Source organism: Triticum dicoccoides, chromosome 2B, assembly GCF_002162155.2.
Source record: "Triticum dicoccoides isolate Atlit2015 ecotype Zavitan chromosome 2B, WEW_v2.0, whole genome shotgun sequence".
Lineage (NCBI taxonomy): Eukaryota > Viridiplantae > Streptophyta > Magnoliopsida > Poales > Poaceae > Triticum > Triticum dicoccoides.
The window spans coordinates 62,290,758-62,306,625 of NC_041383.1; the positions used below are offsets into that span (position 1 = coordinate 62,290,758).

General features: G+C 48.2%; 1 pseudogene; it reads right to left on the reverse strand.

Moving 5' to 3' along the window:
- Positions 1-8,239: 8,239 nt before the first annotated feature.
- On the reverse strand, positions 8,240-14,040 carry LOC119367124 (annotated as a pseudogene).
- Between the last annotated feature and the right edge of the window lie 1,828 nt (positions 14,041-15,868).

Consider the following 15,868-nt stretch of genomic DNA (forward strand, 5'->3'; position numbering starts at 1 on the left):
CATGTTGTGGGCTTCTTCTCGATAGTTCCCGTTTCGTTGCGATCGTGAGGATTCGATCGTCTACGCTTGGTTCATCTTCGTGGCTTCATCTTCTTCATGGACTCGTTCTTCTTCCTAGCGGGATTTCAGGCAAGATGACCATTTCCCTGGATCTCACTACTATCATTGCTATGCTAGTTGCTTCATTCTATCGCTATGATGCGCTACCTATCACCTGTTTATCAAGCCATCCCAAATTGCCTTATCAACCTCTAACCTTTGACACCTTTCCTAGCAAACCATTGCTTGGCTATGTTACCGCTTTGCTCAGCCCCTCTTATAGCGTTGCTAGTTGCAGGTGAAGTTGAAGATTGCTCCATGGTGGACAGGATTATGTTGGGATATCACAATATCTTTTATATTATTAATGCATCTATATACTTGGTAAAGGATGGAAGACTCGGCCTTATGCCTAGTGTTTTGTTCCACTCTTGTCGCCCTAGTTTCCGTCATACCAGTGTTATGTTCCCGGATTTTGCGTTCCTTACGCGGTTGGGTGATTTATGGGACCCCCTTGACAGTTCGCTTTGAATAAAACTCCTCCGGCAAGGCCCAACCTTGGTTTTACCATTTGCCTCACCACCACCTATATCTTTCCCTTGGGTCGGCCAACCCGAGGGTCATCTTTATTTTAGCCCCCCCCCGGGCCAGTGCTTGTCTAAGTGTTGATCCGAACCGAGCAGCCTGCGGGGCCACCTCGGGGCAACTCGAGGGCTGGTTTTACTCATTGCTTGACTTATCCGGTGTTGCCCTGAGGACGAGATATGTGCAGCTCCTATCGGGATTATCGGCGCATCGGGCGGCTTTGCTGGTCTTGTTTTACCATTGTCAAAATGTCTTGTAAACCGGGATTTCAAGGTTGATCGGGTCTTCCTGGGAGAAGGTATATCCTTCGTTGATCGCGAGAGCTTATCATGGGCTAAGTTGGGACACCCCTGCAGGGTATAATCTTTTGAAAGTCGTGCCTGCGGTTATAGGCAGATGGGAATTTGTTAATGTTCGGTTGTAGATAACTTGACACCAGATACGAATTAAAACGCATCAATCGTGTATGTAGCCGTGATGGTCTCTTTTCGGCGGAGCCCAGGAAGTGAACACGGTCTTTGGGTTATGTTTGACGTAAGTAGGAGTTCAGGATCACTTCTTGATCATTGCTAGCTTCACGACCGTTCCGCTTGCTCTCTTCTCGCTCTTATTTGCGTATGTTAGCCACCATACTTGCTTAGTCGCTGCTGCAACCTCACCACTTTACCCCTTCCTTTCCCATTAAGCTTTGCTAGTCTTGATACCCATGGTAATGGGATTGCTGAGTCCTCGTGGCTCACAGATTACTACAACAACAGTTGCAGGTACAGGTTACGCGATGTTCATGACGCGTGAGCGATGTTTGCTTGTATTGGAGTTCTTCTTCTGCTCCTTCTTCGATCAGGGGATAGGTTCCAGGTCGGCGGCCTGGGCTAGCAGGGTGGATGTCGTTTGAGTTTCTGTTTGTGTTCCATCCGTAGTCGGATGATGCTCTTATGTATTGTGATATTGTATTCGTGTGTCATTGTATGCCTCTTGTATGTATCCCCATCTATTATGTAATGTTGATGTAATGATATCCACCTTGCAGAAGCGTTTCAATATGCGGGTCTATCCTTGGTGGGACCTTCGAGTTCCTTTTGGATAGGGTCGCATATTGGGCCTGACACTATGAGAGAGAGTTGAGTGTTGGGGAGACTATCATTTGAAGCACAAGAGCAAGGAGTTCATCATCAACGCATCATTTGTTACTTTTTGGAGAGTGGTGTCTCCTAGATTGGCTAGGTGTCACTTGGGAGCCTCCGACAAGATTGTGGAGTTGAACCAAGGAGTTTGTAAGGGTAAGAAGATCGCCTACTTCGTGAAGATCTACCGCTAGTGAGGCAAGTCCTTCGTGGGCGACGTCCATTGTGGGATAGACAAGGTTGCTTCTTCGTGGACCCTTCTTGGGTGGAGCCCTCCATGGACTCGCGCAACCGTTACCCTTCATGGGTTGAAGTCTCCATCAACGTGGATGTACGATAGCACCACCTATCGGAACCACGCCAAAAACATCCGTGTCTCCAATTGCGTTTGAATCCTCCAAACCCTTCCCTTTACATTCTTGCAAGTTGCATGCTTTACTTTCCGCTTCTCATATACTCTTTGCATGCTTGCTTGATATGTATTGTGAATGTTAAACTTGTGCCTAAACTCCACTTAGTTTTAAAGAAACTTAAAAACTGCAACTTTGGTACTTAGTGTCTAATCACCCCACCTCTAGAAACCTCTTCTCCAGGTCCTACACTGATGGTGACCGACTTCTGGGGCGTGGAAACACGTGGCGCAGGCCTGAGGGCTTATGCGGCTTCGACAAGGCTATGGCGCGGGGTTGATTCAAGACGGTGCACATGAGAGCTTGAAGACGACGGGGCCGAGGGTGGACTGATCATCTACCATGGAATCATGTTGAAGGTGGAGCTGGATTGAGTGGCTACGATGTAAGGATCCAGAGAATCGAAGCCTATTCAGCGGGAAGGAAAAAAGCGGGTGACACGTAGTTCAGGCTGGAGCCCAGTGGTCTGATGGAAGCGTGAAACTCGTCATCGGTCAGTGATGATCGGTGGTACTCTGCAATGGGGGTTGAGTGGTGTGGTTTCGCGACCCTTGAGACTCGACCGGGACATCAGAGGCTCGATGCGGAAATAGTGGCGAGACGTGCGGTATGCACGGGACATGGAGACGGGTCAGGTCATACATGTGGTGAGACAACTGCGAATTTGACTTGGGATGACTACAAGTAATGGTGAAATTCTTTCAAGTTTCAGGCAGGCGGTCAAGAAAGGAGCGGTGATGTTGAGTTCAGGTAACTCTTATGTGTGACACCCAATATGTGAGTTGTTCATTTCACACAGGTCAGTGATCAGTGTGTGATGGCGTTGGACTGATACTCTAGAAGTTGGGAGCACAAACTAGAGTAGCAAGGAACTTAATTTTGGCTCGAGCGTTGACTGTGGTTAAGAAAAGGAGGGACTACAAGTTGCAGGTGGAGTCACATGGAGTCTTTGGACTAGCAGCGGTGCTCATGGGACAAGCTCAAGTCCAATGTACATGAAAGTTTGACGCATTGACGAATTCATGGTGGTGGAGAATATTCGTCAAGGTGGAGTTTGTTAGAGTTGTGTCAAACATTGTATACAAGGTAGGTTACAGTTGGACTATGAGTTGTATTGTGTTTACATAGGATGTGGAGTCGTGTCCAAGTAGGACACTTGTATCCTAGGCCTCTCATATATAGCGGGGATAGACACACGATGTAACCTATGCCAACATAATAGCACAGGCGCACAAGGGGGAGCCGGTGGCGTGTGCCGGCGCCCGGATGGCCGGTGTGCGGTATTGTGACAGTGTCACGGGGAGGAGCGCCCGTAGTCAGGCCCCAGGGATGTAGGCACATATCGATGAACCTCGTTAACAAATCTTCGTGTCGTGCTCGCGTGATTGCTTCATACTCGGATGATCGATGGTATGCCTCAGATTTATTCTAACAACCCTTGTCGGGTGAAATTACTGATATGAATATATTCATCCCGGGTAGCAGCAGTGACGGCATCAGTGTGAAAATGTTGCGGGTTCAAACATACTAAACTTTTAAATATGTCCTAATTAATAACACAAATACTCCCTCCGTCCCAAAATATAAGAACGTTTTTCCAGCTTGAAAAACGTTCTTATATTTTGTGGAAAAACGTTCTTATATTTTGGGACGGAGGGAGTGTTAACTAATCTAAGGATGTAGTCCAAAAGGTTATGAGGACAGCTGACTCACAGCGTACACATGGAATCGCTGGTGGGTAGCAGAATCCTATGTTCTTCCAGGACATCATAAGCGTGTCAGCTAAATAGGTTCGCATGACAAAGTATGGGAAGGTGAATATAGCAGAATTTGGAGGATAATTAAATTTCCCTGTTTTACTTCGTGGTTTGATCATTTTCCTGCCTTATCAATGGAAAGTTGACTTGGGCCCCACATACAAGGGGCTTTTTTTTTTGGGAAGTTGTCTCCTAGAGATAAAGTAGACATTATACTCAAACATTCCACAGTCATAGCGCTAGAGTCACAAATGACAGGAGTGCCGTGGCCTCGTGACCAGTGATTTTGGAGAGGAAGTCGAAGGCGTGAAACTAACATCCCCCGCAGTGTCAGTAGAAGTGGCAGGAACAAGTAGTAGTACATTGCGTATGCATTATTGTAGAAGAAGCCCATGAGGAGCTCAAGCAAGGCGATAGTCCTCATTGCCTTTGGAGAGGTTACTAAAAGTGACGGCACAATAGTCGTGGCCGATATAGTCATGCGTGAGGTCAGTGTAGATGTTATTGCCATTGTCAAGGAGGTATGCTTTGCTACTAGTTACATAGTGATGTGTAACAATTCATCATATCTTGTAGCTTGATGTATAGATGCTCAATAGCCTGACATACTTTGATCTTCTACTTCTTCCTCCTCCTCCTCTTCCCTTTGTCCTTATCATGTGTGACTGCAATTTATCACAAAGAAAAATATGTGATTGAAATTTTGTGCATGGAAATTTCAACAACTAACCAAAGAGAAGTTATTTATCAATTCTAACATTGATCAAAAGATTAACTAAAACTAGTTCTGACGACATTTCATCAGATTATCTAGGACAGAAATAATCAACTGCTTAGAGAAGTTGCTGACATAATGTCTTCATAAGAAGGAAAAGAGGTTCTGAATAAAACTATTGAAAACTGTAAAGGCAAAAAAAACTTGCAAATTGTTACTTGGTTGATCTTGCCTGCAATTGATCTTCGTATTACTCTTCTATCCTATATAGTCGACAAATGAGTAGATTTGTTTCGGTATTATGTGTAGTAAACTGAATATGTCTCAACCTTTCAACAAATATAGTTAGCAAATCATTTAATGATGGTGAGCAAATATTTCCATGATCACTCAGTTCATACAATTAGGAAGAGACCCTTTTCACGGTAGAGAAAAAAATAAAACTACATGTTGGCTTTCTAGGTGTGATATGTTCAAAACGTGTCTATACTTTATTTTTATCATTTTTCTTATTTATGGTTTCCCATCTAATCCGTCTCTAATTCAAAATATTTGTGGGACCGAGACCATTTTCAGAAGATTGTGAAAACAAACATGTAGAAATAAACTTCAAAAATAATGAAATTAGTTTGGGAGTTTGAAGACAAAAGACAAAGGCTTTCAAGAGCATGCCATCTAGGGCCCACGAGGAGGTAAGCTGCCCGACCCAAGCTGTGTGGCCAGGGTGCAAGGGGGGCACTGGACACTGGCTCCCATCTTTCAACTATAACATTCCACTGACCTAAAACTTCATATATATTTTCGGCATATTTTTTCTTGACCTGCAAGGTCGGCACGATCGCTCGTTTAAGAGGTTTCCCAGAGTCTGATTCATTCTCCAAAGAGGGATTTAGTCATGGGATGGATGGGAATTGGATGTTGCCAATCATGTAACATTGTTAAGATCTTTAGGGCTTTGATTCTCTGTTTCGATGAATTGCCATGCTTAATGCATATTACCAGGGATGAGTATATGATTTCATATCTAAAACATTTATGTTGTCATGATGTTATGTGTTCAAATTGTACCTGCAAGTTGTATGCACCTATTGTGGTCTCAACCGGTAACCCCAAGGATGACAGATCAGAATATCAATGTGGATGACTGCAGGATGGTTTGCTCCAAGATCCATCACACTGCATCAATATCCTTGGAGCTCCCAAGGCACATCTGTAGCTTTGGAAGCCACATCATCCAAGAAAAGAAGGCATACCTGATCCACAAGGGTTAGGTATCTAAAGCTTCCATGGTGCAGAGGCAAGTGCGACGAGTGAATTCTTTTTTAGGTCCATTATGTGTTTCTATTATTATTTTCACGATAAATACATGGAACTTTCGGTGTGTGAACATTTTCTTAGTATTCATGATATTTCCACAGATATGACCATTTCGTTCTAAAAATATAAACATAGCTCTTGGCATTTTTAGGTGTGTAATCATATCTTACAAGTTGTCTTAGCAAAATTCAAAATAAGATTAAGCATTTTACTTTATATGTTAACATGGTTTTAGTATGTTATTCAATAAAAGTATTAATTGAATAATTTGTACTATTTTTTTATAGAAGGGGTCAGCCCCTGATTTTCATTAAGAAAACCAAGCAGTTTGATAGAAACGATCGCAATAGGTGTTTCTGCAAGACATATTCGGATATGAGTATTTCTGCAAGGCATATTCTTCTGCAAGACATATTCGGATAGGAGTATTTCTGCAAGGCATATTCGGATAGGAGACGTAATTTTCAGGGAGATTTTTCCTCATTTTTCCTTTCCAACACCTGTTGCGACAGTTTCTGGAAGATCATGTTTTGCTTTTTCATCTCTGCATGTTGTTTCTGCATTTCTAATTGAAGATTTTTCCTTTCCATATCACTATCCACCAGCTTTTTCTCATCCATAGCAATTCTGGCAGCTTGCCTAGCATTGTTTTTAATTAAAAAAAAGCAGAAAAAACAAACACCGGGTTTATCTGGAGCCGAAGCTGCAACACCGGGTTTTTCTTAATGAGAATTCACCGGTTGTTCTTAAAAAAAACGAGTCACGTGCGAAAAAAAGGTCAAGATATATGGCGGTCGGAGCTATGCATGGTTGCCGTGCATGCGATCGATATTGCGATCCGCTATTACGCTAACAGAAGATTTCCTAACTAAAATTGGGAATTTCGATTGGGACGTGAATCACGCAAATTCTGGAGGTAACCAAAGCTTTTCGTGCCTGACACTCTGCCTGAAGCGGATCATGGCGCCGGCCGCGGTGCTGCAGCAGCTGGTCTCGAGCTGGCTGCCCGCACCTCGCCGACCTGACGCTCGAGGAGTGCCCGACCGCCACCACGATCACCGTGTCCAGCGACCGCCTCCGGAGCTTCGCCATGGTCTGCTGCCACAACGCCCGGCGGGTCGTGCTGCGGACACAGCGCCTGCGGTCCCTACGCTACAAGGGCGGCCTCCCTTCGGAGTTCGGACACCATCCTTGACATCCCCAACTATGGCGAAGTGGCGGCGCTGACCATCGATATCTGTGAGGACCTCACAAGCAAAGCACCAATGGAGGTTGCTCCAGTCTTGGAGCTCATCAGCCGGTGCAAGAAGCTGACGTACCTTCACCTCAAGCTGCACCCCTCAATGGCCTACTACAGCAGCGAGATCACAGCCATAGCCCGCGACCACTTACCCCAGCTCCGGCACCTGGTCCTCAAGGGGTTCTTGGCCGCCGATCACGTCGTCCGGTCCGTCGCCGTCCTCGTCGCCAGCACCCTACACCTGGAAGCGCTGTCGTTGTTTCCTCTGGGCTCCGAGACATTGAACAAGACATACTACTCTGACGATGAGTACTCAGATTCAGACCCTGAGCCGGAGATGTGTGACAACGAGGACGACGACATCCATGATGATGACTGGATGTTGAGGAGCATGTGGCGATGGGGCATCCCTTGCTCCCGCCATAGCCTCAAAAGGATCAACATCGCCAAGTACACTGGGAATGGCTTCGACAGGATACTTGCAAATTTCCTCTTGTCCAATGGTGCAGCTCTGGAGGAATTCTCAGTCACCTTAGCGGCTCCACTGTCGCCACGCAGGGAGGAGATTGCAATCATGTTCACATCCTGGCGACATAATCCCAGGACCATGGTAACTTGTACCTAGACAAGGGTTACACTTTGTTTTTCAGAAACCAACTACAACTAGCTAGGAAATATGGCCGGAATGTATATGACACAGAAAGCTAGATTTGAGATTTCATCCTAACGTAAGATCCCACACCCAACATTTTTGTCATGTGTAAGAATGGGGGATTCTTCGACCCTTGTAAAACAAATACAAGAAACAAGGCATGGGGACTTTCTTCACGACAGCAATGGAGTTCAGATTCTGGCAATTTAATCGCCGTGCCACAGTAACTTGCAACTTGACGACACAAAATATATACGTCTTAAATTTTCGCTGGGACACAGTAATTCTATATGAATTGCAGTGGGCACTCCCAGAACTATCTATTACTTAGCTGAGTTGGAAAAACAGACTGGCTTAATTATTAGGCCTGTTAGGCAGACATTGTAATTATTTACACCTCAATAAGCTCCCCGAGCTGCAACAAACCAACCTTGAGACTGCCCTTTATTGATTATTAAAATAGCATATACTAGGATATAGGAGCGAACCTTCATATACATTTGTCGAGCAATGCAACGATCCTTTTACAGTGATTTGGCTGTTGCAATGAGATTCTCCACCGTCAAACCAAGCTCCTTGTATATTTTCCCAGCAGGAGCACTTGAACCGAAGCGGTCAATGCCGACTGCTTTGCCCTTCTGTCCGATGTACTTCTCCCATCCCAGTGTGACACCAGCCTCGATGCTAATCCTGGAAGTAACATCGCTTGGTAGGACACTCTCCTTATATTCCTCAGACTGCTCCTCAAACAATTCCCAGCAAACAAGCGAGACAACCCGTACAGATTTCCCTTCCTTCCTCAGCTGATCTGCCGCTTTTTTCGTGATCTCGAGCTCAGAGCCTGTGCTGATGAGGATGAGGTCAGGTTTCTTGCCCGAGGAATTGTCAGAAATGACATACCCTCCCTTAGCAACGCCTTCAACCGATGTCCCTTCCAACTGTGGGAGCTTCTGCCTAGAGAGTGCAAGGATAGATGGCCTCTTCCTGTTGATAACCGCGATCCTATAAGCCGCGGAAGTCTCGGTTCCATCAGCTGGTCGGAGCATTAATATGCCCGGTATTGCTCGGAGGCTGAATAACTGCTCAACTGGTTGATGTGTTGGCCCATCTTCTCCAAGTCCAATGGAATCATGAGTCATCACAAAGATCACTCCTGATTCAGACAAGGCTGAAAGGCGTATAGGAGCTCTCATGTAGTCGGTGAACACGAAGAATGTTGAACAGTAAGGTATTAGGCCAGGGTTGTGTACAGCAATGCCATTGCAGATGGCGCCCATCGCGTGCTCTCTGACACCAAAGCGGATGTTTCGCTCTTCAGGGGTGTCCTTCTGGAAATCACCAAACATCTTTAGCAATGTCATGTTTGATGATGCAAGATCAGCACTGCCTCCAAGAAATCCGGGTATTACTTTAGCAAGAGCATTCAAGCATTGTTGAGATAGGTTCCTTGTAGCATCAGCAGGACTTTGAGGGGTATATTTCTGCAGAACAAACAAGGGAACAAAGTCAGACTTATAAATCGTTCTGACACTTGATGAATATTACTACATAGAAAGGACAATTAATGTTCAGAGGAGAACGCACCGGAAGAGCATCTTCCCACCCAGCTGGAAGCTTCCCTGATATTATGGTATTTCTTTTCATATTCTGCAAACTTTGCATTCCATTCAGCTTCAAGAGAAGCACCCTCGTCAAGATGGTGAGCCCAATGCCTGGAAGGAGTGATTAGTTAACCAAACTTCAGTGCAGAACAAACTAAGTTCAACTCAATACCATATTACTATGCGATAATCTGAAAACTGAAATGCAGAGCCTCCGTTCGAACCAAAAGTTAAGTCTCCACTGCAGAATAATTGTCAACAAGGTTCAGAGCTGAGGATTTGCGTCGGCATTCACCAACACTAGTATGCTATCTTCTCAACACTGTTTCCTCATAACAGAGACCACTATACCATAAAATCTGTATGTGCCATTTTGAATGTATGTACAATGGAAATGAAAAAAAAAACATGTTCAACGACTAAAAAAATAAATAAAAAACCATGTTCAAGATTGTATGAAGCATACAACATCAAGAAGAAATGCCTAAGGAAAAAACCATTTTCAGGATTGTATGAATTTCTTGGTTACAGAACAATTTTTTTGTGACTACTATGATGCTCTGCAGCTTGAGTTCTACAAGAACTAGACTGTACCTTTTCACCTCATCAGGCACATGGAAAGGCTCATGAGCCCAGGAAAGATTTTTTTCTGGTTGCCTCTACTTCTTTGGAACCTAAAGCGCTCCCATGGACACTGTGTGTGCTCGCCTTGTTTGGCGATCCATAACCAATTGTTGTAGTCACCTACATATACAAGACCATTTACAGTTGTCACTTGTCTGATGAATATTACTGAAACAGAACAATATTACTGCCTGTCTGATCACCTTGATAAGAGTTGGCTTATCTTTGACCTCCTTCGCTTCTTTTATTGCTGCACGGATGTCATCATAGCCAGTGTTGCCATTCTCCACCCAGATAATATGCCATCCTAGGGCCTCATATCGGGCAAGCACATCTTCAGTGAAAGCAATAGCCGTACTTCCATCGATTGATATATGATTGTCATCATAGAAGGCAATCAACTTTCCGAGACCCCAGTGGCCAGCAAGGGATGCGGTCTCATTCGCAGCACCTTCCATTTGACAACCATCACCAAGGATAACATACCTATGACCATGAAGGAAACAGATTCTGTTAACCATGTCCCTATGCACATTAGGTTGGTAATCACATTTTGTCAGGCAAGTAAATATTAACTTACGTGTAATGGTCCACGACTGTTAAATCAGGCTTGTTGAAACGAGCAGCTAGGTGTTTCTCAGCAAGTGCTAGTCCAACAGCGTTTGCAAAGCCCTGCCCCAGAGGACCTACATAAACATCAGAACAGTTCAGGCAGGCATAGTTTTTTTTTCTTTGTAGTAGAAGCTTTATAATGTTCATTACTGTAGATGTTCAAGAGGCAAACCGGTGGTGACTTCAACACCATCTGTCTCAAAATTTTCTGGATGACCAGCAGTTCTGCTCCCCCACTGCCGGAAGGCTTTCAGGTCATCTATCTGCACCAACAAACAATTTCATAGTTCAGATTTTTTGTGTGTCTTTGTCAGAGTTCAGAAAAATCCATGGTGCACCACCCATCATTTTCCTAACATGCTCACCCAACAAGAATTTGCTCAGTTACTAAAAGAGAAGAGTAACAAGATGTTCTCAAAACATGATTTTCCAATCACCCAAGAATTACAGAGTTATGAATTTACTTCCGAATTCGACATGTACATGTATACTGAAATTGGATATGCCAAGTATTCAAAATGAGGGGCTGAACAACCCTTTCTCATAACCTGAAGTTTGGGCTGCTATCATGGCATCTCCAGCAGAGAAAGCGCCAGGCCCCGACGGCTTCTCAGGAACTTTCTTCAGAGCTTGCTGGGGCACCATAAAAAATGACGTCACGGCAATGTTCGATCACTTCTACAACCTAGTTGATGGGAATTTTGCCGAGATCAACTCAGCCATGATCGCTCTCTTGCCCAAGAAGGACGGAGCCACTAGAATGAACGCCTATAAGCCTGATACATTCCATTGCTAAGCTGATCACAAAAGTGTTATCAATGAGGCTGGCGGCCGTCATGGACAAAATTATCTCGCCTGCTCAAACTGCCTTTCAGCGCGGGAGATGCATCCATGACAGCTATCTTTACGTGCAAAACTCAGTTAGATCTCTCCATAGAAGCAAAACCCCGACGCTTCTCCTTAAGCTGGACATAGCTAGGGCCTTCGATAGTATCTCATGGGAGTACATGTTAGAGCTGCTACATAAGTTGGGCTTCTCGGCCCGTTGGAGGGATTGGATCGCCCTGCTGCTATCTTCTTCAACCTCTACCTGCATTCTCAACGGCGATCCAGGCCACATAGTTGTCCATCTTCGTGGGCTCAGACAGGGAGATCCCCTTTCGCCGCTTCTTTTTCATCCTTTGCATGGATCCTCTCCATCGCCTCCTGGACGCGGCCACTAGGATGGGCGTGCTGAACCCCATCCCGGGTTCGGCGGCGAGGATGCGGACGAGCTTATACGCGGACGACGCCGTCATCTTCATTAACCCTGCACGTCAAGAAGAAGATAGTCTAGTTGAGCTGCTGCGGTTTTTCGGCGACGCAACAGGCCTCCGGGTCAACCTCGCCAAATCTCTAGCGGCTCCCATTAGGTGCGAAGACGTAGACATTCCTGATGTTCTTCGGAACTTTGGCGGCATCACAACGGCGTTCCCGATTAGGTATCTAGGCCTCCCAATTTCTACGGGGCGTATTAGACTAGCGCATATTCAGGTCATTCTGGACAGGATACGTGCTCGCCTCGTCGGCTGGAAAGGCAGACTTATGCCGCTGGCCGGCCGGCGAGTCTTAGTACGCTGTGCGCTTTCGGCCATGCCCACTTTTGCTCTCACAGCCCTGCGAGTGCCAAAGAAATTCTATAAAGATGTAGACAAATCACGGCGGCGTTTCCTTTGGGCGGGAGATGAGGAGCTGTCCGGTGGAAAGTGCAAGGTGGGCTGGAGCACGGTGACCACGCCGGAGGAGTATGGTGGCCTCGGCATCCACGATCTTCCTAGATTCGCCAGGGCGCTACGCCTGCGATGGCTATGGCAATCCTGGCAACACCCAGAAAGACCCTGGGTAGGAACGGGCTCGCCCTGTGATGCCTCGGACAGGGCCCTGTTTGCTGCCTCCACAGCGGTGATCATCGGAGATGGGGTGACGGCTTCGTTCTGGTTCTGCTCATGGCTAGGTGGACGCCAACTCTGTCAAGCCTTCCCCACCCTCTTTGCAAGATCAGCCAGGAAGAATCGCTCGGTCAAGGACGCACTGCACGACGACAGGTGGATCATGGACTTGAGGCGCGGTGACACGGATGCCATAGCACCGCAGGTGGTGCAGCTTGCGAGGGAGATCGGGCAGGCCGCCACCACTCCCACCCCAGGAACCCAAGATTCCATTACCTGGAAGCTCAACGCATCAGGCTGCTACACAACAAGCTCTGCGTACAAGGCTCAATTCAGCAATGGACAGGTCACCTCCTTCAAATCCATCATCTGGAAAATCTGGGCGCCAGGCAAGGTCAAGATGTTCGTCTGGTTGCTGCACCTAGATAGACTGTGGTGCAATGATCGTCTGCAAAGGAGAGGCTGGGAAAATGGTTATTTCTGCCCGATGTGCATGCGCAGCCTAGAGACCTCTGTCCATCTATGCTGGGAGTGCCCGGTTGCATTGCAAGTCTGGCAAGCGGGGGCAACTTGGACTGGATGTGCCTCTCTGAATCAGACCCTCTGGTGCAACGAAACAACTACAACGGGCCGTGTTCAAAGAATAATAGCGGCTGCAGCACCAGGTCACAGGAAGGGTGCAAGAACCGTGGTGGCACTGATCTGCTGGCACATATGGTTAGAACGCAATGCCTGCACCTTCAGAGGAAAGCAGCCAAACGCAACACATGTCACTGATGCCTGCAAGCGCGACATGGAGCAATGGCGAATGGCCGGGGCTAAGTGCATTGAGCTACCCTTCGGGGAAGTGACGTGAAAATATTGCCATAGGACCTAGGCCCAGCTAGAGGGGCAGTTGTAATTTTCCCGTTCTGATCACTTGATCACCCTTTGTCACTCTCCCTTCTGCTAAAATCAATGAAATGCTAGCAATGCTGTCCGCTTAAAAAAAACATGTATACTGAAAGGCTATAATCGCAGAATACGGTGATCTCTTTACAGATTTGATCATGAATTTACAGCTGAAATTGCAACTTCTATCTTACAATTGATATGAAATAACTTCAGAGTTCAGACTTCTTTTTATTTGCGGGTGCAGAGTTGAGACTTTTGACATAGCATAGCACACATACAGAGTTTGGCAGAGCACAAATACAGAGTTCCTCTGGAAGTCAAAAGAATTGTCAGAGAGCTGACCGTGACGCCCTGGTATCCGGCGAGGTGGAGCAGCGTGTAGTGGAGCATGCAGCCGTGGCCGGCGGAGAGCACGAAGCGGTCGCGGTCGAACCAGGCGTGGTTGGCCGGGTTGAAGCGGAGGAACTCGTCGAAGAGGACGTGGCCCAGCGGCGCGCACCCCATGGGGAGCCCCGGGTGGCCGGACCCGGCCTTCTCCACGGCGTCCACGGCCAGGAACCGGATGGTGTTCACCGACCGCTCCACCAGCTCGGCCGCCGCCGGCTGCGCGCGGAGCGCGGATCGGCTGCCAGCGCCAGGGGCGACCCGGGCGCGAGCGAGGAGTGTTAGACTCTGTATATACTGGGCTTACATGTATTATAGTTGTAATTGTATTTGTATACTATGATGTGCCCTTATATAATACAAAGGCCACCTCATGTTGGAGGTATGCCACAAACCCTAAAACCCTTTGTTTTACATGGTATCACGCCTATCGATCTAACCTACGTCTTCCGCTCCAACCCCGCCGCCAGCTGCCGCCTTCGTCATGTCGCATCCGGCCGCCGACACCACCGCTGCCCTCGCAGCGTCCCTTGCCGCCGTATCGACTGCTGCCGCTGGTACGGGTCTCCGATCCGTCGCCACGGACCATGCGTTCCTCCCGCCGTCGCTCGCGGCTCTCCTCTATGGAGGGGCTGCGCCCTACACGACGGAGAGCTCGCTCGGCCCCCTGTCGACGCAATTTGCAGGTCACCAGTACGCCGGCCCCGTTGCCTACCAGTACGCCGGCTACTCCTCGTCGCCCTCTGCATCTACCCTGCTTCCGGCCGCCTCGTACCCGCTGGTCCCTGCGCCGCCGCCCTCGGCCGCCCCGCATCCGATGATGCGCCCGACCGTGTCTGCCTCACCTGCTGTCGTCTACACCGCAGCGGACTCGTCTATCGCCGACGCCTCTCACGTGGCCTACGGCGGCTATGGTGGCCTTCCTCTCTATGGTGCCTCGTACGGCTCTTCGCCCGCACCGCGCCCTCCACCAGGCGGCTTTCCTTGGTCCGGCGCCCCTGCGGCCTCCTCGCTGTATGGTCCGCCGATCGCGTACGGTGCACCGTCGTCCCACGGCGTTGCGGCGTATGGCGCTCCACATCAACCCCCGTCCGCGCCGCCGCCCTACATGGATCTCGAAGCTGCCTTGGCTGCGATCTCTTCGCCGCCGTTCCTGTTCTCGCACCTCCTCCCGGTCAAGCTCAAGCCGGATAACTACCTCTACTGGCGTGCGCAAGTGCTACCTTTGCTTCGCAACCATTACTTGGAGGGCTTCGTCGACGGTACCCTGCCGTGTCCACCGCCGCATCATCCAATGTTTCGCGCGTGGATTGCTCAGGACCAGGCCATCCTCTCGGCGATACAATCCTCCCTGGGCGAGGGTGTTGCCGGACTGGTTCTCTTTGCTGCGACATCTCATGAAGTGTGGGACATCCTGGAGTCGAGTTTTTCCTCGCAGTCTACTGCGCAGAGCATGTCCATCCGCGCTAAACTTGCTGACACTCGCAAGGACAACGGGTCGGTGACCGTCTTCTACAACAAAATCAAGAAACTTGCTGACACTCTTGCTTCCATTGGCGAACCTCTGCGTGACACTGAGTTCACATCCTACATCCTAGCGGGCCTGGATAGCGACTACGACTCGTTGGCGGAAGTGATCAATGAACACAAAGTTCCTATCCGTCCTCAGGATCTCTACAGCCGCCTCCTCTCAACGGAGCAATGGCTCAACGCACGCCGCCCGGACACTCCCGTGGACCTCTCTGTTAACGCTGCATACCGTGGCAAAGGAGGTGGCCGCGGCCCTTCTGCTTCCTCGGCCGGAGGGGACAAGTCGGGTGGTAGTACACCCTCAGGTCAGTAGCCGCCCTCGCACCCTGGCTCCTCTGTGGTCACGATTGATGGCCGTCCACGTGGATGTTGTGCTGCGTGTGGAGCGGCCCAGCCGTGCCAACTCTGTGGTCTGACAGGACATGTTGCCTCTCGCTGTCATCGTCGCTTCAAGAC